The sequence below is a fragment of the Ranitomeya variabilis genome, chromosome 4 (assembly GCF_051348905.1).
Source record: "Ranitomeya variabilis isolate aRanVar5 chromosome 4, aRanVar5.hap1, whole genome shotgun sequence".
Lineage (NCBI taxonomy): Eukaryota > Metazoa > Chordata > Amphibia > Anura > Dendrobatidae > Ranitomeya > Ranitomeya variabilis.
This window is the reverse complement of record NC_135235.1, coordinates 69079022-69106439: the sequence shown is the minus strand read 5'-3', so window position 1 is coordinate 69106439 and position 27418 is coordinate 69079022. Positions and strand designations below refer to the sequence as shown.

General features: G+C 44.6%; 1 long non-coding RNA gene across 1 annotated transcript in view; it reads right to left on the bottom strand.

The window, feature by feature from the left end:
• Positions 1-276: 276 nt before the first annotated feature.
• Positions 277-27418, bottom strand: part of LOC143768407 (uncharacterized) — a 33526-nt gene continuing 6384 nt past the window's right edge. Inside the window, exons 2-3 of the long non-coding RNA XR_013213849.1 lie at positions 1804-1926; positions 277-1306 (exon numbers count right to left, since the gene is read on the bottom strand). This is a non-coding gene — a long non-coding RNA (uncharacterized LOC143768407). The remainder of the gene's footprint in view (positions 1307-1803; positions 1927-27418) is intronic.

The window sequence follows — 27418 nt, the reverse complement described above, 5'->3', positions numbered from 1 at the left end:
AATGACGCTGCAGATCATGATGAATTGACACAAACTCCCTTTTTAACCGTTTATGTAAAAGGCATATTAAGAATTTATGTAGAAGGCATCGTGGGAAATAAACAGAGATTGGGAGCCCTCACCCCCAAAATGGAATGAAAAGAGATCAAAAAGTCATAAGCAACCCAAAGTCAATATCAATAAAAAATATAGCTTGCCACACACAAACAAGTCCTCGTACAATTCCATTGATAGAAAAAAAGTTATGGATATGAAAAAATTGTGACACAAGTCATATTTAAATGAAAAGAAAAGCTTTTTTATAAACAGTAGAAACTATATATGTTTGGTATCAATGTAATCGTAATGACAGAGAATTTTGTTATCAATTCATTTTTTCTTAACAATGAATGCAAAGCTCAAAAAATAATGACCGAATTGCAAGTTTCACTCCTTCATTTACCATTTCATGGAATTGTTTGCCTGTTTTCTAAGTACATTACAGTGATATTAAAAATTACAACTCATCCCACTAGGATCGCTCCCCCTATGCCAACAGTGAAAAAAGTTGCGGCTCTATGAAGAATGGAAGTCAAACACAACAATATTTTGCAATAAATGCAGTTATTAAATGTTCCTATATTTTCCTGTGGTTATACCCAGAATTGCCTTCATGTAAAGTGCATTCCTATTCAAGAAGCAAAGTTTACGATTATGACAAACATGAATTAGGTTCATATCTGTGCTGTCAATCATGATTGAGTGTGGGTCTTCTGTACGAATCACCGAAAAACAAGATTCAGACGTGCCTCTGACTAAGCCATTAACCTCAAAAAGGCAAATTTCAAATTTTGTACTCATTTTGCCTCCCTAAAGTCAATGGCTTCATCAGAGGCACAACTGACAACAGGATTTCCCAAAATCATAAGGTACAAAACATAATACAACTCAATCCTAATCTCACAGGTGCATATCCAAAAAGTTCACATTTGGGAACACAATGTCCCCCGATTCTTCATGTGTGGTATTGTTGAAGGGACTTTTTTCTATTGATTTATTATATTCGATACTGTTTTTTGCGCCATGTTCTTCAAAGTGGTGCCTGAGGACTGATTCATTTTTTGCTAAGTCAAATCTGCTGTTTTTCTTGTCTTTCACCTATTTTGCTCCATTTTAAAGAAAAAAGTTGCATCATCCTTTAAAAAGTTTTCAATCATGTAAAAATAACATTAGACAGGTTCTGTACTCCAGAAGGATACTGGAGAACAATTGTACAACGATTTTGCGACGTTTCAAAAAGTCGCAAATGATGACCACCTCCATAATGCTGAATATAGAAGAAAAACAGAGGAAAACAGGTAAAGTTAATATAATTAAAGGCTCAAGTTGAATAACAAAGAGAGCGCAAACTTTTTTTTTTTATGTAACTATCCACAGAAATGTTTTTTTTTTCCCACACTGGCCAGTACATAAATGACAATAAGCTGATACTTCTGTTACACTGTAGCTCACTTGTCAGATTCGCTGCATGAAATGTACAGGATATGGATAAGGAAAACCATCTCATTATCATGCCAGTGTCCTGACAAGTCTCTGCACGTATTTGCCCTGGGTTTTGGAGAAAGGGCCTGTACTCTTCTGATAAACACAACTCTCAGAGGAGGAGACTGGTGGTGACAATTTTACTGCAACTCTCATCACCCCCCTCTACCCTAATAAAGGGATTTGTAAAGTTTCAGAACTTTCCATGCTGGACAAAATTCTTAAAAAAAATAAAAGTTTAGTTACTCTTTAAAGTGTACCTGTCATTTAAGGAGAACTTACAGTAGAATGTCCTTGTCTGCTTCTAGCTTCTCCTCTCCCCTCTCCATGGAACTTCACGAGGATCAGCTGTCATCCGCTGTCTCAGTAATGAGAATGTCTGTGGTCACTGGACACATATTTTGCCTATAAATTGAGAATGAATGATCAGTCCAGGAGAAGAAAAAATCAGATTTCTCTAATAATATATATTACAAAGTGACACCAAAATTAAGCACGCAACACCTTGTTTGAAAAGGAATCCTTCAGGTCAATGAGGGAAGCATACTGTAGATACAGGCACAGTGATTTCAGCTATTTGTCACTTAGGAGTTACAGTGGGGGAAATAAGTATTTGATTCCTTGCTGATTTTGTAAGTTTGCCCACTGACAAAGACATGAACAGTCTATAATTTTAAGGGTAGGTTAATTTTAACATTGAGATATAGATTATCAAAAATAAAATCCAGAAAATCACATTGTATAAATTATATAAATTTGTTTGCATTTTGCGGTGAGAATTAAGTATTTGATCCCCTACCAACCAGTAGCAGTTCTGGCTCCTACAGACCAGTTAGACGCTCCTAATCAACTCGTTACCTGCATTAAAGACAACGGTCTTACATAGTCACCTTTATAAAAGACTCCTGTCCACAGACTCAATTAATCAGTCAGACTCTAACCTATAAAACATGGGCAAGACCAAAGAGCTTTATAAGGATTTCAAGGACAGGATCATAGACCTGCACAAAGCTGAAGTAGGCTACAAAACCATAAGTAAGACACTGGGTGAGAAGGAGACAACTGTTGGTGCAATAGTAAGAAAATGGAAGAAATAAAAAATTACTGTCAATCAACATCGATCTGGGGCACCATGCAAAATCCCAACTTGTGGGGTATCCTTGATCATGAGGAAGGTGAGAGATCAGCCTAAAATTACACATGGATGAACTTGTTAATGATCTCAAGGCAGCTGGGAACACAGTCACCAAGAAAACCATTGGTAACACATTACGCTGTAAAGGTTTAAAATAATTCAGTGCCCGCAAGGTCAGCATGCTCAAGAAGGCACATGTGCAGGCCCGTCTGAAGTTTTCCAATGAACACCTGTGAGTGATTTGGAGAAGGTGCTAGGGTCAGATGAGACAAAAATTGAGGTCTTTGGCATTAACTCAACTCGCCGTGTTTGGAGGAAGAGAAATGCTGCCTATGACCCAAAGAACACCATCCCCACTGACAAGCATGGAGGTGGAAACATTATGTTTTGGGGATGTTCTCTGCTAAGGGCATAGGACTACTTCACCACATCAATGGGAGAATGGATGGAGCCATGTACCATAAAATCCTGAGTGACAACCTCCTCTCTGCCAGGTCATTAAAAATGGGTCGTGGTGAGTCTTCCAGCAAGACAATGACCAAAAACATACAGCCATTGCAACAAATAAGTGGGTCAAAAAGAAGCACATTAAGGTCATGGAGTGGCCTAGACAGTCTCCAGACCTTAATCCCATAGAAAACTTATGGAGGGAGTTGCAGCTCTGAGTTGCCAAGCGACAGCCTCAAAATCTTAATGATCTAGAGATGATCTGCAAAGAAGAGTGGACTAAAATTCCTCGTGACATGTGCACAAACCTCATCATCAACTACAAAAAACATCTGACTGCTGTGCTTGCCAACAAGGGTTTTTTGCCACCAAGTATTAAGTCTTGTTTGCTAGAGGGATCAAATTTGGATTTCTCACTGCAAAATGCAAATAAATGTATATAATTTATACAATGTGATTCTCTGGATTTTATTTTTTACATTCTATCTCTGAATGTGAAAATTAACCTATCCTTAAAATTAGAGACTGTTGGGCAAACTTACAAAATCAGCAAGGGATCAAATACTTATTTCCTCCACTGTATGGCTCATTCAGACAAGTGTATTTTGCAACCACCTGCTGTCCACATGCGAAGCAGACCTCATATGGACAGCACAGTGACCACTGCAAACCACTGGGTTGAGTTTACATGGGCATTTTAAAAGACTGATTGTCCACTTGTAACCAATCACAACATAAACCACTTTGATCCAAGTTTTAGATCATACTTGCTCATTAAACTCAAAAGGTGCATTATATGTTGCTATGCTGACTACATTCATATGCTTTCCATTTTTGTACTGGTACGTTATGGCACGTTCCTCTTAATGACCCCTTAAACAGATGCCATAAGGATGTCATTTTGGTGTAGAAAGTGTCATTTTCCTTGGCATTTCACCCGCAATGTAATGGGCAGACTGAGCGGGTGAAGCAGAATCTGGAGACATATCTCAGGTGTTTTGTATCGGAAAATCAGCAGGATTGGGTTACTTACTTACCGTTAGCCGAATTCACTGTAAATAATCGTTGTTACAAATCTACTGTTAAGTCCCCGTTTTTCGGGGCATATAGTTTCCATCCTCAGTTCAGTTCATTATATAAAAATTGTCCTTCTGTGTTACCTGAAGAGTAGGGTTGAGCGACTTTCATTTTTTAAAGATCGAGTCGGGTTTTGTGAAACCCGACTTTGTCCAGAGTCGAGTCGAGGGCAGTCGGCCGATTATCGCTAAAAGTCGGGGATCGACCGAAACACGAAACCCAATGCAAGTCAATAGGGAAGCATAGTCGGCAGTGAGTGGAGGCCAGGAAAACACCTACAGTGCCCATTTTAATGCCAAAAACATCCATTCTTGTTTCTGAAGCTTGTCAATCTTAATTAACTTTATAATAATAGTTGTTCATTGGAACTTGGGGGTCATTTGGCAAAAGTTGTGGGGGGGTAGGGCTGATTCAAGGTTTTAGTGGGCCCAGGAATCGTGGACTACGTCACGGCGGTGGAGCAGGGAGAGGTAAGTATTTCAACGTTGCAAGTGCTGTGATCCTGAGCAAGCGGGGGGCCCACTCGTTCGCATTGGCACTGGCACAGGGCCCCTCAAAGTACAGCGGTGTGTTTGCACGGCGGGGGCGCCTCCCACCAGCAGAGACACTTTTGCGTACTCTGAGGGGCCCTGTGCCAGTGACGTCGCCAACGAGTATGCCCCCCCACCTGATGAAGGAACCTGCACTTTCATCTGCACCTTCCTCTTTGTCCCTGTGTAAGGTGGTATAACATGCGGGAAGGGGAACCTTACTTTCAGCAGGGTCAGATTCTGGCTGTGTAGAGTGCAAGGGGAATGTAGTGGTCTAGGTCAATGTACCAGCAGACTCATCTAGCAGTGGCTGGGCAATGGGCAGGATGAGGAGGAAACAGATATAGGGCCAAAGAATAAAGTAGGCTAAATGCAGTTCAAAATTGGTAACAGGACTAAACAGGCGGCATTGCTTTGTTCAGTGGAGTAGCAAACCCAGGAGCAGCAGACACTGTTTTAAGGGCCCAAACACACTAATAGGCCAAATGCAGTTTAATATCTGATACTTTAGGCCAAAAGCCTAAAGACTGAAGCTCAGCTTTATACAGTGGAGGACAACACCAGGGAGGGGCAGACACCATTAGTAGGCTGTAACCACCAAGTTTTTTAAAAAACAGCACTTAATGAGAGCCAGAAGGTTGAAGCTCAGCTTTATTCAGTTGGGGACAAACACCAGGGAGGGGCAGACACCGTTAGTAGGCCGTAACCAAAGTTGAAGGCCAAATGCATTTTAATATCTGATACTATAGGCCGAAAGCCAGAAGGTGGAAGCTCAGCTTTATTCAGTTGAGGGCAAACACCAGGAAGGTGCAGACACCGTTAGTAGGCCGTAACCACCAAGTTTTTAAAAAACAGCACTTAATGAGAGCCAGAAGGTTGAAGCTCAGCTTTATTCAGTTGAGGTCAACACCAGGGAGCAGCAAACAGAGGTATTATGCCCCAACCAGCACTCAAAAAAAAAAAAAAAAATTAGAGCCAGAAGGTTGAAGCTCAGCTTTATACAGTGGAGAACAACACCAGGGAGCGGCAGACACCGTTAGTAGGCCGTAACCAAAGTTGAAGGCCAAATGCATTTTAATATCTGATACTATAGGCCGAAAGCCAGAAGGTGGAAGCTCAGCTTTATTCAGTTGAGGGCAAACACCAGGGAGGGGCAGACACCGTTAGTAGGCCGTAACCAAAGTTGAAGGCCAAATGCAGTTTAATATCTGATACTATAGGCCGAAAGCCAGAAGGTGGAAGCTCAGCTTTATTCAGTTGAGGGCAAACACCAGGGAGCGGCAGACACCGTTAGTAGGCCGTAACCAAAGTTGAAGGCCAAATGCAGTTTAATTTCTGATACTATAGGCCGAAAGCCAGAAGGTTGAAGCTCCGATTTAGACAGTGGAGGACAATTTGAATTAGGGACTGCAGACAGACTTAGTAGGCTGTCCCCTGTGGACCATGCATCCACCACATTAACCCATTGCGCCGTAATGGACACGTAATCTTTCGTGGCCATGCCTACAGGTCCATGCGTCTGTTGTCAGGTGCACCTTTGTACTCACAGATTGCCAGAGTGCATGGACAATGCGGTCTTTTACATGCTGGTGGAGGGTTGGGATGGCTTTTCTCGCAAAAGAAGTGTCGACTGGTTAGCTTGTAGCGTGGTACAGCGTAGTCCATCATGGCCTTATTAATAGTAAATAAAATATATAACTAGGCTCTATGAACTTTTAAATAGGTTCCAGGGGTACACGGGCAGCATTGGTGTGGTCAGTGGAGGAGTATTGCAAGTAGGGACCGCAGACAGGCTAACAAAGGCCTAAAATAACAAACAATAGGCTTATGGCAGTTTTACATCGGTTACATGGATACACAGGCAGGCACTCCAGGCAGCATTGTGGTCAGTGGAGGAGTATTGCAAGTAGGGACCGCAGACAGGCTAACAAAGGCCTAAAATAACAAACAATAGGCTCATGGCAGTTTTAAATCTGTTACATGAATACACAGGCAGGCACTCCAGGCAGCATTGTGGTCAGTGGAGGAGTATTGCAAGTAGGGACCGCAGACAGGCTAACAAATGCCTAAAATAACAAACAATAGGCTCATGGCAGTTTTAAATCGGTTACATGGATACACAGGCAGGCACTCCAGGCAGCATTGTGGTCAGTGGAGGAGTATTGCAAGTAGGGGCCGCAGACAGGCTATCAAAGGCCTAAAATAACAAACAATAGGCTCATGGCAGTTTTAAATCAGTTACATGGATACACAGGCAGACACTCCAGGCAGCATTGTGGTCAGTGGAGGAGTATTGCAAGTAGGGGCCGCAGACAGGCTATCAAAGGCCTAAAATAACAAACAATAGGCTCATGGCAGTTTTAAATCGGTTACATGGATACACAGGCAGGCACTCCAGGCAGCATTGTGGTCAGTGGAGGAGTATTGCAAGTAGGGACCGCAGACAGGCTAACAAAGGCCTAAAATAACAAACAATAGGCTCATGGCAGTTTTAAATCGGTTACATGGATACACAGGCAGGCACTCCAGGCAGCATTGTGGTCAGTGGAGGAGTATTGCAAGTAGGGGCCGCAGACAGGCTATCAAAGGCCTAAAATAACAAACAATAGGCTCATGGCAGTTTTAAATCGGTTACATGGATACACAGGCAGACACTCCAGGCAGCATTGTGGTCAGTGGAGGAGTATTGTAAGTAGGGGCCGCAGACAGGCTATCAAAGGCCTAAAATAACAAACAATAGGCTCATGGCAGTTTTAAATCGGTTACATGGATACACAGGCAGGCACTCCAGGCAGCATTGTGGTCAGTGGAGGAGTATTGCAAGTAGGGGCCGCAGACAGGCTAACAAAGGCCTAAAATAACAAACAATAGGCTCATGGCAGTTTTAAATCGGTTACATGGATACACAGGCAGGCACTCCAGGCAGCATTGTGGTCAGTGGAGGAGTATTGCAAGTAGGGGCCACAGACAGGCTATCAAAGGCCTAAAATAACAAACAATAGGCTCATGGCAGTTTTAAATCGGTTACATGGATACACAGGCAGGCACTCCAGGCAGCATTGTGGTCAGTGGAGGAGTATTGCAAGTAGGGGCCGCAGACAGGCTATCAAAGGCCTAAAATAACAAACAATAGGCTCATGGCAGTTTTAAATCGGTTACATGGATACACAGGCAGACACTCCAGGCAGCATTGTGGTCAGTGGAGGAGTATTGCAAGTAGGGGCCGCAGACAGGCTATCAAAGGCCTAAAATAACAAACAATAGGCTCATGGCAGTTTTAAATCGGTTACATGGATACACAGGCAGGCACTCCAGGCAGCATTGTGGTCAGTGGAGGAGTATTGCAAGTAGGGGCCGCAGACAGGCTAACAAAGGCCTAAAATAACAAACAATAGGCTCATGGCAGTTTTAAATCGGTTACATGGATACACAGGCAGGCACTCCAGGCAGCATTGTGGTCAGTGGAGGAGTATTGCAAGTAGGGGCCGCAGACAGGCTATCAAAGGCCTAAAATAACAAACAATAGGCTCATGGCAGTTTTAAATCGGTTACATGGATACACAGGCAGACACTCCAGGCAGCATTGTGGTCAGTGGAGGAGTATTGCAAGTAGGGGCCGCAGACAGGCTATCAAAGGCCTAAAATAACAAACAATAGGCTCATGGCAGTTTTAAATCGGTTACATGGATACACAGGCAGGCACTCCAGGCAGCATTGTGGTCAGTGGAGGAGTATTGCAAGTAGGGACCGCAGACAGGCTAACAAAGGCCTAAAATAACAAACAATAGGCTCATGGCAGTTTTAAATCGGTTACATGGATACACAGGCAGGCACTCCAGGCAGCATTGTGGTCAGTGGAGGAGTATTGCAAGTAGGGGCCGCAGACAGGCTATCAAAGGCCTAAAATAACAAACAATAGGCTCATGGCAGTTTTAAATCGGTTACATGGATACACAGGCAGACACTCCAGGCAGCATTGTGGTCAGTGGAGGAGTATTGCAAGTAGGGGCCGCAGACAGGCTATCAAAGGCCTAAAATAACAAACAATAGGCTCATGGCAGTTTTAAATCGGTTACATGGATACACAGGCAGGCACTCCAGGCAGCATTGTGGTCAGTGGAGGAGTATTGCAAGTAGGGGCCGCAGACAGGCTAACAAAGGCCTAAAATAACAAACAATAGGCTCATGGCAGTTTTAAATCGGTTACATGGATACACAGGCAGGCACTCCAGGCAGCATTGTGGTCAGTGGAGGAGTATTGCAAGTAGGGGCCACAGACAGGCTATCAAAGGCCTAAAATAACAAACAATAGGCTCATGGCAGTTTTAAATCGGTTACATGGATACACAGGCAGGCACTCCAGGCAGCATTGTGGTCAGTGGAGGAGTATTGCAAGTAGGGACCGCAGACAGGCTAACAAAGGCCTAAAATAACAAACAATAGGCTCATGGCAGTTTTAAATCGGTTACATGGATACACAGGCAGGCACTCCAGGCAGCATTGTGGTCAGTGGAGGAGTATTGCAAGTAGGGACCGCAGACAGGCTAACAAAGGCCTAAAATAACAAACAATAGGCTCATGGCAGTTTTAAATCGGTTACATGGATACACAGGCAGGCACTCCAGGCAGCATTGTGGTCAGTGGAGGAGTATTGCAAGTAGGGACCGCAGACAGGCTAACAAAGGCCTAAAATAACAAACAATAGGCTCATGGCAGTTTTAAATCGGTTACATGGATACACAGGCAGGCACTCCAGGCAGCATTGTGGTCAGTGGAGGAGTATTGCAAGTAGGGACCGCAGACAGGCTAACAAAGGCCTAAAATAACAAACAATAGGCTCATGGCAGTTTTAAATCGGTTACATGGATACACAGGCAGGCACTCCAGGCAGCATTGTGGTCAGTGGAGGAGTATTGCAAGTAGGGACCGCAGACAGGCTAACAAAGGCCTAAAATAACAAACAATAGGCTCATGGCAGTTTTAAATCGGTTACATGGATGCACAGGCAGGCACTCCAGGCAGCATTGTGGTCAGTGGAGGAGTATTGCAAGTAGGGGCCGCAGACAGGCTATCAAAGGCCTAAAATAACAAACAATAGGCTCATGGCAGTTTTAAATCGGTTACATGGATACACAGGCAGGCACTCCAGGCAGCATTGTGGTCAGTGGAGGAGTATTGCAAGTAGGGGCCGCAGACAGGCTATCAAAGGCCTAAAATAACAAACAATAGGCTCATGGCAGTTTTAAATCGGTTACATGGATACACAGGCAGGCACTCCAGGCAGCATTGTGGTCAGTGGAGGAGTATTGCAAGTAGGGGCCGCAGACAGGCTATCAAAGGCCTAAAAAAACAAACAATAGGCTCATGGCAGTTTTAAATCGGTTACATGGATACACAGGCAGGCAGCATTGTGGTCAGTGGAGGAGTATTGCAAGAAGTGTCTGACACAGTTAGTACTCCCAAAAAATAAATAGATGTTAATGTCTCGCAAAACAACTATAAATAAAAAAAGGGTGGCATGCTTAGGTACAGGGGTGGGCTCATTTGCAGAGTTTATGACAAAGTAATTTGGCAGTAAATTAGTATTTACTGGTGTCAATATAGGACACTGACCCAGACTACTTTAACTAGCATCATAGATGTCAACAAATTGGTATTGTTTGTCAGTGCCAGGCATTGAATGATGTCAGCGCATAGACTAAACATTGGTGGAGCTGTGCGAGATAATTTTGCACGTGGTAGAGCACAGTTTGAGCTGGGGGGGGGGGACTCTCTTGTGGCCGGCGGTACCGCCCCAGGGCCCCTCATGTTACAACGATGTGTCTGACGTTGGGTGCGCACCACCACCGCCAGAGACACTACATTGTACTATGAGGGACCCAGTGGCAGTGCCGTCGACCAAAAGCGAGCACACCCACCTCTTCTGACAAACAGCACTGTAACTAACGGGTGCTTGCGCCAAGTGTCGAGAGTGAGACAACGGCCCCGTGGGGGGAGTTTTCCCATTGGGGGATGTGTAAACATGTTGTATGCTGTTCAAACAGCTGCTGCAAATTAAGAGATTTGAACACTCAGTAAGACCACTCCACAAGCAAGACCTTTTTATAGGAAAGCTAGGTGTCAGCCGGGAAAGGTGGGGCAAAATAATTTGAAATCCAGGAGTGGTTCATTTTAATGAAGGTGAGATCATCCACATTTTGGGTAGCCAGACGAGTCCTTTTTTCGGTTAATATTGAACCAGCAGCACTGAATACTCTTTCTGATAGCACACTAGCTGCTGGGCAAGCAAGCTCCTGCAACGCATATTCTGCCAATTCAGGCCAGGTGTCTAATTTGGATGCCCAGTAATCAAATGGGAATGACGGTTGAGGGAGAACATCAATAAGGGCTGAAAAATAGTTAGTAACCATACTGGACAAATGTTGTCTCCTGTCACTTTGAATAGATGCTGCAGTACCTGTCCTGTCTGCGGTCATTGCGAAATCACTCCACAACCTGGTCAGAAAACCCCTCTGTCCAACGCCACTTCTGATCTGTGCACCTCTAACACCTCTGCCATGTAGCCCCCTGCAGCTTGTGTGAGAACCATCACCGGCGCTGTGTGATGGGAATGCCTGAATCAAACGGTCTACAAGAGTAGCTTGTTTGGTTGCTAAGATTTGTTCGAGGTTCTCATGTGGCATAATATTTTGCAATTTGCCTTTATAGCGAGGGTCAAGGATGCAGGCCAACCAGTAATCGTCATCGCTCATCATTTTAATAATGCGTGTGTCCCTTTTGAGGATACGTTAAAATAGATGAATGTGGATAAAATCTGCGCTGCTGTGACAAATAATAAATCCAGATATAGTTGTAAGGTGTTTCGGTGGTTTATTCAACGCGTTTCGAAGCTCATGGCTTCTTCTTCAGGAAGTTTCCACACAAAGATATCTTTGTCACAGCAGCGCAGATTTTATCCACATTCATCTATTTTAATGTCTCTAAGAGGTCGCAGCGCCGACCTGTGGATCTGCAGCAGCTGACAAATTACACGCCTTTACTTTGCACCATCAGGTGAGCAGTTCTCTCATAATTCTTTAAGAGCAGTCCTGAGGATAAGACCCTATATGCGCTTTTTTGTCTCCTATTCTTCTATACTACCTTTTGAGGATACGTAAGGCATAATCCGCCATGTGGGCCAAAGTTCCAGTTGTCAAATCTGCGGTTGTGCTTGTTGGAGGGGCAGTTACAGGCAAATCTACGTCACTTGTCTCCCTTAAAAAAACAGAACCCGGCCTTGCAATGCCACTAATTTCTGTTGGCCCAGGAGAAGCTTCCTCATTCAAAAAGTACTCATCCCCATCATCCTCCTCGTCCTCCTCCTCTTCGCCCGCTACAGCGTCCTCTACACGGCCCTGACCAGACAATGGCTGACTGTCATCAAGGCTTTCCTCTTCCTCGGCTGCAGACGCCTGCTCCTTTATGTGCGTCAAACTTTGCATCAGCAGACGCATTAGGGGGATGCTCATGCTTATTATGGCATTGTCTGCACTAACCAGCCGTGTGCATTCCTCAAAACACTGAAGGACTTGACACAGGTCTTGTAGCTTCGACCACTGCACACCTGACAACTCCATGTCTGCCATCCAACTGCCTGCCCGTGTATGTGTATCCTCCCACAAAAACATAACAGCATGCCTCTGTTTGCACAGTCTCTGAAGCATGTGCAGTGTGGAGTTCCACCTTGTTGCAACGTCAATGATTAGGCGATGCTGGGGAAGGTTCAAAGACCGCTGATAGTTCTGCATACGGCTGGAGTGTACGGGCGAACGGCGGATATGCGAGCAAAGTCTGCGCACTTTGAGGAGCAGATCGGGTAGCCCCGGGTAACTTTTCAGGAAGCACTGCACCACCAGGTTTAAGGTGTGAGCCAGGCAAGGAATGTGTTTCAGTTGGGAAAGGGCTATGGCAGCCATGAAATTCCTTCCGTTATCACTCACTACCTTGCCTGCCTCAAGATGTACAGTGCCCAGCCATGACTGAGTTTCATTCTGCAAGAACTCGGACAAAACTTCCGCGGTGTGTCTGTTGTCGCCCAAACACTTCATTGCCAATACAGCCTGCTGACGCTTGCCACTAGCTGTCCCATAATGGCACACCTGGTGTGCAACAGTGGCAGCTGTGGATGGAGTGGATGTGCGACTGCGGTCTGTGGACGAGCTCTCGCTTCTGCATGAGGAGGAGGAAGAGGAGGAGGGGGGGCGAACGCCTACAGCCAACTCTTTCCTTGACCGTGGGCTAGGCAGAACTGTCCCAATATTGCTGTTCCCTGTGGACCCTGCATCCACCACATTCACCCAGTGTGCCGTGATGGACACGTAACGTCCCTGGCCATGCCTACTGGTCCATGCATCTGTTGTCAGGTGCACCTTTGTAGTCACAGACTGCCTGAGTGCATGGACGATGCGGTCTTTAACATGCTGTTGGAGGGCTGGGATGGCTTTTCTAGAAAAGAAGTGTCGACTGGGTAGCTCGTAGCGTGGTACAGCGTAGTCCATCAGCGCTTTGAAAGCTTCGCTTTCAACTAACCGGTAGGGCATCATCTCTAATGAGATTAGTCTAGCAATGTGGGCGTTCAAACCCTGTGTACGCGGATGCGAGGATGAGTACTTCCTTTTCCTAACAAGACTCTCATGTAGGGTGAGCTGGACTGGAGAGCTGGAGATCGTGGAACTAGCGGTGGTGCCGGTGGACATGGGTGACTGAGAGAGGGTTGGAGATGGTATTCTTGCCGGTGCCCTACATGCAGTGTTTCCTACTACTAACCTGGTGATTCCCTGACTGCTTTGGCCTGGCGACGAAAGCTGCACAGATACTGCAGGTGGTGTGGGAAATGGTCGGCTTACAGGGAGGGAAGGGATGTAGCGTTGCTGACTAGCTTCATTGGCCGAGGGTGCTGCAACCTTTAGGGACGTTTGGTAGTTAGTCCAGGCTTGCAAATGCATGGTGGATAAATGTCTATGCATGCAACTTGTATTTAGACTTTTAAGATTCTGACCTCTGCTTAAGGTTGTTGAACATTTTTGACAGATGACTTTGCGCTGATCATTTGGATGTTGTTTAAAAAAATGCCAGACTGCACTCTTTCTACTATCGGATACCTTTTCAGGCATTGCAGACTGAGCTTCTTTAACCGGATGGCCACGATGTCCTCCAACTGGTTTTGTTTTTGCCACGCGTTTTTGGCCAGATACGGGCCCGGTAGATGGAACCTGTTGTGATGTTGATGCCTGCTGCAGCTCCTCCTCCTCCGCTTCAGAACTACTGCCGCCTGCACCCTGTTCCCCCAATGGCTGCCAATCGGGGTCCACAACTGGGTCATCTATGACCTCCTCTTCTATGTCGTGTGCAATTTCGTCTGTGTCACCGTGTAAGCCGGTGGTATAGCGTTCGTGACAGGGCACCATAGTCTCCGCTGGGTTTGATTCTGCCTCAGTACACTGCGAGGGCAATGTTCTGGTCTGAGTCAAAGGAACATCATAGTAATCTGGCTGTGGCTGTGCATCTGTGCACTCCATGTCCGATTCAACTTCTAATGGGCATGGCCTGTTAACTGTTTCACTGTCTAACCCAGGAACGGTATGTGTAAAGAGCTCCATGGAGTAACCTGTTGTGTCGACTGACGCATCCTTAACTGTTGTTTTTAGTGAAGGACACAAGGAAGCGACTTGTTCCTGACCGGGAGCATCCACTGACGATGCACTGCTCTGACATTTGGCACTTTCCGAGGAGGAGGCGAAAGAGCTAGAGGCAGAGTCAGCAATGAAAGCCAATACTTGTTCCTCCTGCTCCGGCTTCAAAAGTGGTTTTCCTACTCCCAGAAAAGAGAGCGTTCGAGGCCTTGTGTAGCCAGACAACGAACCTGGCTCGACAACTCGAGACTTAGGTGCTGTACTGCTTTTACCATGACCACCTGATGCTCCACCACCACTACCATCATTACCAGCTGACAATGACTGCCCACGGCCACGACCTCTTCCACTAGACTTCCTCATTGTTTGGAAAACGTAACCAAAGTAACGCTATTTGTTACTGTAAAACAACTTATAAGGTGAACTCAAACTTCTGTAGGATTTATATATACCTTTATAGGTGCCTGACACTGAAAGGAAAATCAGGCCCAATGTTACACACTAGGTTTTCTGTGCCCCAATAATTTGAGACAGATGGCACACACAGGACCAGCACTCAAGCAGAAATGCCAATCTTAATCTCCCACTATTATTTTTTTTTAAAAGGGAGAATTTACCCCCCCCCCCAAAAAAAGGCCAAGTATTACACAGTGTTTTCGGTGGCACACAATGAGAGACAGATGCCACACACAGCAATGGCACGGAGGCAGACTTGCCAATATTTAGCTCCCACTAATTTTTTTTTTTGAAAAGGGAGAATGTACCCCCCCAAAAAAAAATGGCCAAGTATTACACAGTGTTTTCGGTGGCACACAATGAGAGACAGATGCCACACACAGCAATGGCACAGAGGCAGACTTGCCAATATTTATCTCCCACTATTTTTTTTTTTTTGAAAAGGGAGAATGTACCCCCCCCAAAAAAAATGGCCAAGTATTACACAGTGTTTTCGGTGGCACACAATGAGACAGATGCCACACACAGCAATGGCACGGAGGCAGACTTGCCAATATTTATCTCCCACTATTTTTTTTTTTTTGAAAATGGAGAATGTACCCCCCAAAAAAAAAATGGCCAAGTATTACACAGTGTTTTCGGTGGCACACAATGAGAGACAGATGCCACACACAGCAATGGCACGGAGGCAGACTTGCCAATATTTATCTCCCACTAATTTTTTTTTTGAAAAGGGAGAATGTACTCAAAAAAAAAAAAAAAAATGGCCAAGTATTACACAGTGTTTTCGGTGGCACACAATGAGAGACAGATGCCACACACAGCAATGGCACGGAGGCAGACTTGCCAATATTTAGCTCCCACTAATTTTTTTTTTGAAAAGGGAGAATGTACCCAAAAAAAAAAAAAAAAATGGCCAAGTATTACACAGTGTTTTCGGTGGCACACAATGAGAGACAGATGCCACACACAGCAATGGCATGGAGGCAGACTTGCCAATATTTATCTCCCACTATTTTTTTTTTTTTGAAAGGGAGAATGTACCCAAAAAAAATAAATAAATGGCCAAGTATTACACAGTGTTTTCGGTGCCACACAATGAGAGACAGATGCCACACACAGCAATGGCACGGAGGCAGACTTGCCAATATTTATCTCCCTGCAGTTATCTCAGAAAAGTATGCTATAAAAAGGACTGCTGCACACAAAAGTGTGGACAAACACACAAGATAGCTGTGCAGAAAGGAAGGAAAAACAGGATTTGTGCTTTGAAAAAAGCAGTTGGTTTGCACAGCGGTGTACACACAGGCACAGCAACGCAGCTATCAGGGTCAGGGAGCCTTCTAGTGCAGCCCAATGAGCTACAGCGCTGAGGAAAAAAAATGTAGCTTCCACTGTCCCTGCAAACAAAAGGTGGTGTTGGACAGTGGAAATCGGTACAGCACAAGCGGTTTGTGGCTTTATGTACCCTGCCTATAAGAGTGTGGTTGATCGGAGACTTTTGTTGGGTCAGGACCAGATTAAGTTGAAAGTTCCATCTTGGGAACTGGGTCCCAGGTTTATAGGTCCTTACAAGTTCATAGCCATTGTTGATCCTGTAGCATTTCGCCTTGCTTTACCACCTACTTTTAGGATCCATAATGTGTTCCATTGATCTCTCCTCAAAAAAATATGTTACTTCTCCAATACCAGGAATAGGAAAGACAGAGAGCTCATTCACTGCAAAGACACAAGAGTGCCTGCATCCTCCGCTGCACCACCACTGACTCGACTATATGATAAAGGCCATTAATTGGCCGAAACGTTTTTAAATTGTCACTTCACCTATCAGCATCAAATAAATACTCACTTGAAGCATTATTTTTCTTGTACATGTGCAGTGATTATTTTTCTGAACTTCTCCAATACCATCACCACTACCAACATCTCCTGTCATTGTCGATGGAAACTTGGAGTTTCAGATAGAAAAAATCATGGATTCTCGTTTTGTCCATTGGTCGCTTCAGTATCTGGTACATTGGAAGGGGTATGGTCCTGTGGAGAGGATGTGGGTACCAGCATCTGATGTCCATGCGGCCTGACTGGTCAGGGCTTTTCATGTGGCACACGCCAATAAACCTGGTCCTGAGGATCTGGAGCTCCCTCGTAGAAGGGGGGGTACTGTTATGGGGTTTCCGCAACAGGGAGTAGCTAGAAGACTGTGGTGTCTGATTACTCCCACTCATGCACTGAGAAGAAGCACTTCTCCTTCATTTTAATGGTGCTTAATTCTTCAGGTAGAACAGGGATTAATCAGCTATGTTTGGGAGCCCTGAGCTCACAGCTGAGCTCAATTAGCCATTCCCATTCCCTTTATAATCTGGGCTCTGATGCAAATCCTCGTCAGAGTTAGCATATGCTGGATGGCTTCAGCAGGGAGAGGTGGAGGAGTATTGGAGGAGTTATCTGTGACTGTTACGTGGTTTGTAAGTGTGGTAATTCCCTTCTGTTCTCTATTTTTGTTTTTTCCCCTACCTCCACTCCCCGATGCATTCCTCTGTTATATGTGAGTGAATATTTTGTATGCCTGGAGTTTTCTGTTAAACCTTGTTTGTTTAGCCTTGTTTGTCGGGTTGGTGTACTGCGGTGTACAATAGCGCCCTTCTTCCTTGGGTGGGGGAAGAGAACAGATGGAGGGCTAACTCAGGAGATAAGGCAAGGGTGGAGGCACCGGCATCTTCACCTTCAGAAGTATCCCAGGAAACAGGGCAAGCTAGGGCGCCCCCTAGAGATAGGGACAGCCCCTGGTCCCGGATCACCCAACAGCTGTGTTGTGACATCTAGCCACCGACAAGCCATGGTCCTGAATTACAGCATTTCCAAAGTACTGGCCTTTGAAATGCTGCCATTTCGGCTGGTGGAAACAGACAGTTTTAAAAACTGATGTCGGTAGCTGTCCCTCAGTATGTTGTTCCCAGTCATCACTACATTTTCTGGCAGGCCATCCCTGCCCTGCACAAACATGTTGCAGCCCAAATCAAGTGAACACTGTGCAACGCCATCAGTGGCAAAGTCCACATAACCACCGATACGTAGCCCAGTAAGCACGGCCAGGGACGTTACATTTCCTTAACTGCCCACTGAGTAAATGTATTGGTGGCTGGGGTATAAGCGGAAAGCATTCTAGCTCATGTCCTACCACCACCTGGTATTGCTGGACGTTATCTGTCCATGTTACCTCCTCCTGCTTTTCTTCTTCCCCCACCGCCTCCTCATTCGGCACAGGAAGTCAGTTCTCCACATCCCTTGCCTAGTGCATGTGCTAAACTTGGTGATGCAGAGCTTTCTGAAAAACTACCCACACATGTTGTAGTTGGTGCTGAAAGTGCAGCAGTGTGTGCACTTTTTGCCTTCTCACCCTGCATCTGCTTGCCTGTTTGTGCTGCAGCGTATTTTCTGCCTTCCCCCTTACCGGCTGATATGCAATGTAACAACAAGGTGGAACTCAATCCTGCGTATGCTGGAGAGACTGTGCGAGCAGCAGCAGGCAATAGTGGAGCTTCAGCTGCAGCACACATGGCTGAGTCGCACTGTAGAACAACACCACTTTACCAAGAATGACGTGTGTGCCGTGTAGCACTGCTTTGAATATTTCACCAATATAGCCAGCGCAGGTTTCGCCAGCATGAGCATTACAATACCACTTATATTCCTGCTGGAAAAAACAATTCAGGACATGATGGATGAGATGGTGCACAGGAAAAAGAGGAGCAGGAGGAGGAGCACACCGTCCACACCGTTATCAGGCCTGTCATCCACACATGGTTCGGAGGGTGGGTTACTGTCCCAACATCGGCTAGGTACCCAACTGTACAGCCAGGGGACAGTTTGGGAGGATGATGATAATTATGATGAGGAGGAGGAGGAACAACCGTGTTCACAGCAGGGTGGCACTCAGAGGCAGAAAAACAAGGCAGAGGCAGAGGAGAAACATGCCAACCCAGCTGGTGCACCATCAGCACCTCAGAAGGCAGGGTTAACATGGACAAAATGTGGCAAAACTTCATGAGCAAGCTACATTCAGCACCACCATCTCATACATCACAAGTCACTGTATCATTGTATCAAAGATGCCAATACAGTTGAATGCGGCGTGCACTGGGGGCGGCGCTGGCATCGGGCCCCCCTGACTTACAGGCTCCGTAGGTGCCAGGTTGGCTGGGGGCCTCTGGGGGAGTGGGGGCCCTGGTCTGTCAGCCCTGATAGCGGGCAGCCACTGCCTGCAGCTAACACTGCCGGCTATAAAAGTGAAATTAATATTCACTCCTCTCCACGCCCATGGGGGCATGGGAAAGAGTGAATATTCAATTCTCTTTAGCAGCGGGGACAGGCTTTAGCCTCAGCAGCCGGCTTCTGCCTCCTGTCACCCACTGCTCCGCTGGCACCAGGTGGGCCCCATTGACTCATGGGCCTCATAGCAGCTACATGGTGTGCTGCTATTAGCGACACACGACTAGCTGGGGGCTCCTGGAGCAGTGGGGTCCCTAGCCAGCTGCCAGCCCTGTATGTCAGCAGGTGTCAGCGCCTGGGCCCACTGGAGAATCCTCTGGTTCTCCGGTGGGCTAGTCCGACCCTGTGTGTTATACTATTATAGTGACATCTCTGTGTATAACATCCCTGTACTGTAATTTCACTGTGTGCATTATTTCAGTATTGTGACATCACTGTGAACATTATCCATGTACTTTAATGTCACTATGTGCATTCTCTCTACTGTGACATTACTATGCATATTATCTCTGTACTGTAACATCACTTTTTGCATTATGCCTATTGGCTGGTATTTGGGATAAAAAAAAATTAAAAGTTTCATTGGATATGCTGCGAAAAATGGTAGTGGCGGAGAGAGACAATTTTTTGCTATGAGCCCTATGATCATGTGTTACATTTGTGATTTTTAATATTATTCTGTGTTCCAAATCCTTAATACGATAATTAATTTTGAAAACGTGCACCAAAAGGAACTAGATCCATAAATTAAATTCATGAGTAGCCTCAGTCCAGAGGTGGCCGCTGGTGGACAGTGATATAAAGGAGAGATGAGTGAACATGCTTATTGTCCCTGTTTCTTCCATGACAGTGGAATATAAGCGTGTGTACACACATGACCACATCCCTGTTGAGAATAAAAATATTGCTTGCTCAGAACAGGAGCATGAACTTCTACAGATAAAAATCTACGGATAAAAAGTTCTTGTAGGAAAACGTGTTTACCCCAATTTACACAATCTACAAGTTTGCACTATTTAACATATTGTTTTTTCATAAAAAATGATGGTGGAAATTGATCATATTAAAAATCAGAAAGCTTCCTGGTAATTGCTGATCTTCAGATCTGATAAAAACTTCAGCATGATATTTCAATGAGCAATAGTGTTTGTTAAACTCAGGGATGTATTTTGTGTGTTAAGAGTGCTGGCATATGCAAAAGGTCCGATATTTGAGGAACTTTGGTTCCAAACTAGACATTATGCAAAATTATGATGTTCCTTGTGGCCTCTACTCTTATGGAGATCTCCCACGAGCAGAAACATTTGCATGACCTGTTTGCATCCTCTGTACAGCATGACAGGTAGTCCAACACTGGGATAAATGCAAAACATGAGTACTGATATCAATTAAAGGATCATAGAGTAACATAACTTCAAACTATTAGGGTATGTGCACACGTCCGGATTTCTTGCAGAAATTTCCTGAAGAAAACCGGAAATTTTCTGCATGAAGTCCGCATTTTTTTTTTGCGTTTTTTTTCTGTTTTTTTCGCGTTTTTTTTAGCATTTTGCAAGCGTAATTAGCTTGCAGAATGCTAAAGTTTTCCAAGCGATCGCTTGTTTGACAAGTGTGACCAACTTTTTACTATAGATGCTGCTTATGCAGCATCTATAGTAAAAGATAGAATGTTTAAAAATAATAAAAAAAATAAAAAAATGGTTATACTCACCCTCTGCAGACAGCCAATCTCCTCAGCGGCGTCCGTTCCTATAGATGCCGGTGTGGTTCAGGACCTTCGATGACGTCGCGGCTTGTGATTGGTCGCGTGAGTCACATGAGCGGTCACGCGACCAATCACAAGACAGCGACGTCATCACAGGTCCTGAACCACACCATCTATAGAAACGGAAGAGAAAGCATGCACCGGAGAGGTGGGAACACTTCGGGGGCCATCAGAGGGTGAGTATAGGACTATTTTTTATTTTAATTCTTTTTTTTTACCAATTATATGGTGCCCAGTCCGTGGAGGAGAGTCTCCTCTCCTCCACCCTGGGTACCAACCGCACATAATCTGCTTACTTCCCGCATGGTGTGCACAGCCTCGTGCAGGAAGTAAGCAGATCAATGGGCTCCTAGGTGTGCGGAATCCCCGCAATTCTGCATTTTTAATGAACATGTTGCTTTTTTTTCCGCGATGCGATTTTTTCGCGGAAAAAATCGCAACATTTGCACAAAAAATGCAGAATACCCTGTAAATAATAGGAGGCATATGTAAGTGTTTTTTTCGCGTTTTTATGACGTTTTTATAGCGAAAAAAACGCGAAAAAAACGTGAAAAATCCTGAACGTGTGCACATGGCCTTAGTGTTCTAATATAATGCAAATAAAGGGGGATTGTTTACTCCAGAAACAACTTAAAGGGGGTTTTCAATTTAAAAAACACATTTTCGTGTATTCTGTTATGAAGTTCTTAAGTAACGGAGCTGGGGGTTTTCTGTTCCGCAAAATGCAAAGTACAGGTGCATCTCAGAAAATTGGAATATCATCAAAAAGTTAATTTATTTCAGTTCTTCAATACAAAAAGTGAAACTCATATATTATATATGAGCTGAAATGTGCTGGAAAAGATGTGGGCTCAGCACCGGAGCCCACATCAAAGGGAGGGAGTCCGACATCAGCGTACTATTACGCCCGATGTCGGAAAGGGGTTAAATGTACTTGGCTTTTCTTTTTTTCCCACACTTACTCTTTCACTATGTTTACATATGCCCTTACAGTTTTTGCTCCACTAATCATCACTCTCCTTCACTATCCCCAAACCCCAGCACCCTCTAAACAAATATATTATCTCTCCTTCCCTCTTGCCTCCCCATCTGACCTCATCTGCAGACCTGCTCCTTAACCTCAGATCGATCCTACTAAAACAAAACAAGCCAGCTACTCTCCTTCTCCCACCTGCTCTATCTGCTTCTCCTCACTGCTGGCAACGTTTTTCCCAATCCTGAACCCCCACAACTGTTACTTACCATTAATTCCCCCTCCTATCATTCCAAACCTAATGAATCTCTCCTATGTAAAACCTGTGTCTTTGACGCCACCCACTCCCTCTCTCTGGAGCACTCTGGAACACCCACTTCATCTGCAATAAGCTCCACATAATCCTGACAAGCTCTTTACCTCTCACAATCTTTCCTTCCTGGGCCTCACCAAAACATAGCTGACACTCTCTGACACTGGCTCCACTGCTACACTTTGTTGCGGTGCCCTCTTCTTCATCCACTCTCCTCAGACATGGTGGAGGAGTGGATCTTCTCCTTTCTACCAACTGCAACTTCAACCTAATCCCACCTCTACCCTCCCTTATCCTCCCTTCTTTAGGAGTGTACTCTGTATCTACTCTCCCTTCAACCTGCAAGAGGCTGTCATAAACCAACCCCCAGGTCCAGCCACTGCCTTTATTGACCAATTCTCCACCTAACTTCCTCACTTTCTCTCTGCTGGCATTCCCACCGTCATCAAGAATGACTTCAACATTCCCACTGACACCCATCAGTCAGAAGCCTCCAAACTCCTGTCGCTTACTTCATCTTCTGGATTTACTCATTGTTTCTCATCAGCCACCCACACAAACGGACATACATTAGACCTCATCTTCATCCGTCTCTGCTCCCTGTCTAACCTCACAACCTACTCACTTTCTCATTTCTATCCTCCTCACCTGTCACCCATGTCAAGCAACTAGCACGCCTCTGCAGAAACCACGCAAATTTAGACACTCACACACTCTGACTCCATTTTACCACTGGCATCCATATCCTCACTCCATGACACAGACAGTGCAACTACTTTCTATGCCACTCTCGCATCAGCTATTGACATGATAGCCCCTCTTGTGCATGGCAGAGTGTGACGAATCAATAGTTAACCCTGGTACAATAACCTCATTAAAAAGGTTCGGCAAGTGTCCAGGGTTGCAGAGCGGCATTGGAAGAAAATGCAGTCTTCACTACATTCAAACAAGCAACGCTTGCATTCAAATCAACCCTCACCTCTGCTAAACAGGCCTACTTCACAACCCTTGTATCTTTCTAATCCTACAACCCTAAACAGTTATTCAACACTTTTACCCTCCTTCATCTCTGGTGAGGACTTTGCCACATACTTCTACCACTGCTCCATCACTATATGGAGCAAACTCAAGACCTATACAGTGCATTATGTTGTATAGGTGATCAGAGGATCGCAGGTTCAAGACCTCTAAGGAGACTAAATGAAATTGACAAAAACTTTGAAAAGAGAAAAAAATGTGAACATTTAAGCCACCCCCTTTCCTCCTCGTAGCCATCTTGAACTTGCAATCCTTTGTTTTATATATTGCAAAATTTCAGAATACAGCGAAAAACAAGATCTCATTTGAAGTACTAGAATGGCAGAAGTGTGGAATTTTAATAGATTTGGCAATCTATTCGCACCCAACAATCACATCTCAGGGAACTAATGGGAATTCTACTGTTAGGCCAGTGTCACACTTGCGAGTGCAATGCGAGAAACTCACGCGAGACTCTCACATCAATACCCGGCACTGCCGCCGGCACTCGGGACCGGAGCGTTCAGCTGCATGTATTTCTATGCAGCCGCACACTCCGGTCCCGAGTGCCGGCGGCAGTGCCGGGTATTGATGAGAGATACTCGCCCAAGTTTCTCACATTGTACTCGCAAGTGTGACACCGGCCTTAGAGTTTAAAGGGGTTAACAGCAGCAATCGGAGCTAGTTCTGATTGTAGCTCCTGAACCAGCTCTATGCACCCACTCCATAATGTAATAATACATCATGGGAAGAAGTTAAGAACTGAGCCAATTTTGATGTTAAGGACCATAGGATATTTTGGTTTTAAAGAGAAAAATCTTTATTTTTCATGTACATGTATGAGTAACAAGACAGCTAGTCTGACATTCTGTGCTTTTGTTTTTTTTTTTAATGTATTCTTTCATTATGATATTAGGAGGTTTGAGACCTGACTTTTTATTTAGGAGATACTAATGCTGTCATACAATAGAAAACTAACATCACAACACAGTGTCACAGTGGACAAAGAACCAATAATACCCATGTTTGCTGTCAGTGGGCCCAACCCACAGAAAATCTTCAAACACAGTGACGGTAAATATTAGGGGCCTTTATGTGGCGAGATCTTTTACTTATACGAGCCGTTGTTATACATCGGGCACCTAGGTTTCTCACTGATCTCCACTTTAGAAACGATCTATTTGATTGCTGACATGTTAGATACTAAGATTCACAGAAAAGTTCCAAATAGCAGACAGGTGACAGAGACAGGTCAGATAGAAGGTTTATTGGAGGTAAAGTAGATGGCAGTCATAATATAATATTGGAAATCTCCCTTAAAGTCATATTATATCACACTATTATAGCATTAAAATACTTGATATGGATTATTAAAGTTTTTTTTCCCCAAGACTTCGATATTGAATGCTTATCCTTAAGGGTAAGTTCACACTCGGCATTTTTTCAGTGTTTTTTTCCTGCCGCAATACCTGATCTCTTGGCAGGAAAGAAGCTGCAGAAAAAAAACAGTTTTTCCTTGTTTTTTTTCTTGCGTTTTTTTTGCACTTATTGCTGTGTTTTTTTGGTATGCTACATTTGTCTCTTGTGCATGCTGATAAAGGTTAGTGTTGAAAAAAAATCCTATTCTATAAAATCAGGTTTTGGCACAAAAAAAGCAGCAAAACCTGATATCTGCGTTTTTGGTGCTTTATTTAATGTTTTTCATCACCCATTCATTTCAATGGGTGAATAACACTGAAAGAAGTGACATACTCAATTGTGCAAAAAAAAACGCAAAGCACAAAAAATCCTGATGACAAAAAAAAATAAGGTGTGTGCCTCAGATTTCTGAAATCTCATAGACTTTGCTGGTACTGTGAAACGCAGCTGAAAATTTGCATTAAAAAAAAATGAATTAAAAAAACGCTGCAATTACGCCCAGTGTGAACTTAGGGTACTGTCTCACAGTGGCACTTTGGTCGCTACGACGGCACGATCCGTGACGCTCCAGCGTCGCTCCATTATTGCTCCAGCGTCGTAGACTGCGGTCACACTTCGCAATGCACGGCGCTGGAGCGATAATTTCATGATGTATTTGCGATGTAGAAGCCGTTGGTTACTGTGCGCACATCGTATACAACCTTTGTTACACGCTGCGATCATGCCGCCACAGCGGGACACTTGATGACGAAAGAAAGTTTCAAACGATCTGCTACGACGTACGATTCTCAGCGGGGTCCCTGATCGCAGTAGCGTGTCAGACACAGCGAGATCGTAACTATATCGCTGGAACGTCACGGATCGTGCCGTCGTAGCGACCAAAGTGCCACTGTGTGACGGTACCCTTAGTCTAAGACCAATCAGATATGATTGGTACAGTCTGTCTAGAAGCAACAAATGAACAGCTGATTAAAAGAGCCACTGCAGTCCGGCGAGTGCCACATCCCCTTAAATGTTTACCTGTTTTACCAGAGCAGTTTTGTGCAGCTCAATCCTACTGACTGAAGTGGATAGCGCTGAGGTACAATACCAATAGGCTAAGCTGAAGGGGATGTGGTGCTCAAAAGTCGCCCCTTCAATCATTTAAACATAGAGTTACTGGGATCTGATATGGACGACCTGTTGTGATGACAAACCATCAATATCGCTGTTCCACAAGACTCCCTTAGGTCGGGGTCACACTTGCGAGTGCAATGCGGAAATGCGCGCGAGTCTCTCGCATCAATACCCGGCTGCCGGCACTCGGGACCGGAGCGTGCAGCTGCACAGAAATACATACAGCTGAATGCTCTGGTCCTGAGTGCCGGCAGCAGTGCCGGGTATTGATGCGAGAGACTCGCGCGCGTTTCTCGCATTGCACTCGCAAGTGTGACCCCGGCCATAACCTTAAAAATATCTCCTGTGTAATCTCTAAAATATTAAAAAACTTAAACAAAAAGTGATTTGGAAATTTGCTTGTATATATATATATCCCCTTTCTGACCTCGGACGGGATAGTACATCCGAGGTCAGATCCCCGCTCCGGCGGTGAGCCCGCATCAAAGCCGGGACATGTCAGCTGTTTTGAACAGCTGACATGTGCCCGTAATAGGCGCAGGCAGAATCGCGATCTGCCTGCGCCTATTAACTAGTTAAATGCCGCTGTCAAACGCAGACAGCGGCATTTAACCGGTGCTTCCGGCCGGGCGGCCAGAAATGAGCGCATCACCGACCCCCGTCACATGATCAGAGGTCGGCGATGCTTCTCCATTGTAACCATAGAGGTCCTTGAGACCTCTATTGTTACTGATCGCCGGTAGCTGTGAGCACCACCCTGTGGTCGGCGCTCACAGCACACCTGCATTTCTGCTGCATAGCAGCGAACATCAGATCGCTGCTATGTAGCAGAGGCGATCGAGTTGTGCCAGCTTCTAGCCTCCCATGGAGGCTATTGAAGCATGGCAAAAGTAAAAAAAAAAGTTTAAAAAAATGTGAAAAAAATTTAAAAAATATGAAAGTTTAAATCACCCTCCTTTCGCCCCATTCAAAATAAATCAATAAAAATATCAAATCTACACATATTTGGTATCATCGCGTTCAGAATCGACCGATCTATCAATAAAAAAAACATTAACCTGATCGCTAAACAGCGTAGCGAGAAAAAAATTTGAAACGCCAGAATTACATTTTTTTGGTCGCCGCGACATTGCATTAAAATGCAATAACTGGCGATCAAAAGAACGTATCTGCACCAAAATGGTATCATTAAAAATGCCAGCTTGGCACGCAAAAAATAAGCCCTCAACCGACCCCAGATCATGAAATATGGAAACGCTACGGATATCGCAATTTTTTTTTTTTTTTTTTTTTTTTAAGCAAAGTTTGGAATTTTTTTTCACCACTTAGGAAAATAACCTAGTCATCTTAGGTGTCTATGAACTCGTAATGACCTGGAGAATCATAACGGCAGGTCAGTATTAGCATTTAGTGAACCTAGCAAAAAAGCGAAACAAAAAACAAGTGTGGGATTGCACTTTTTTTGCAATTTCACCGCACTTGGAATTTTGTTCCCATTTTTCAGTACAAGACATGCTAAAACCAATGATCTTGTTCAAAAGTACAACTCGTCCCGCAAAAAATAAGTCCTCCCATGGCCATATGGACGGAGAAATAAAAAAGTTATGGCTCTGGGAAGGAGGGGAGCGAAAAACGAACATGGAAAAATGGAAAATCCCAAGGTCATGAAGGGGATATATATATATATATATATATATATATATATATAT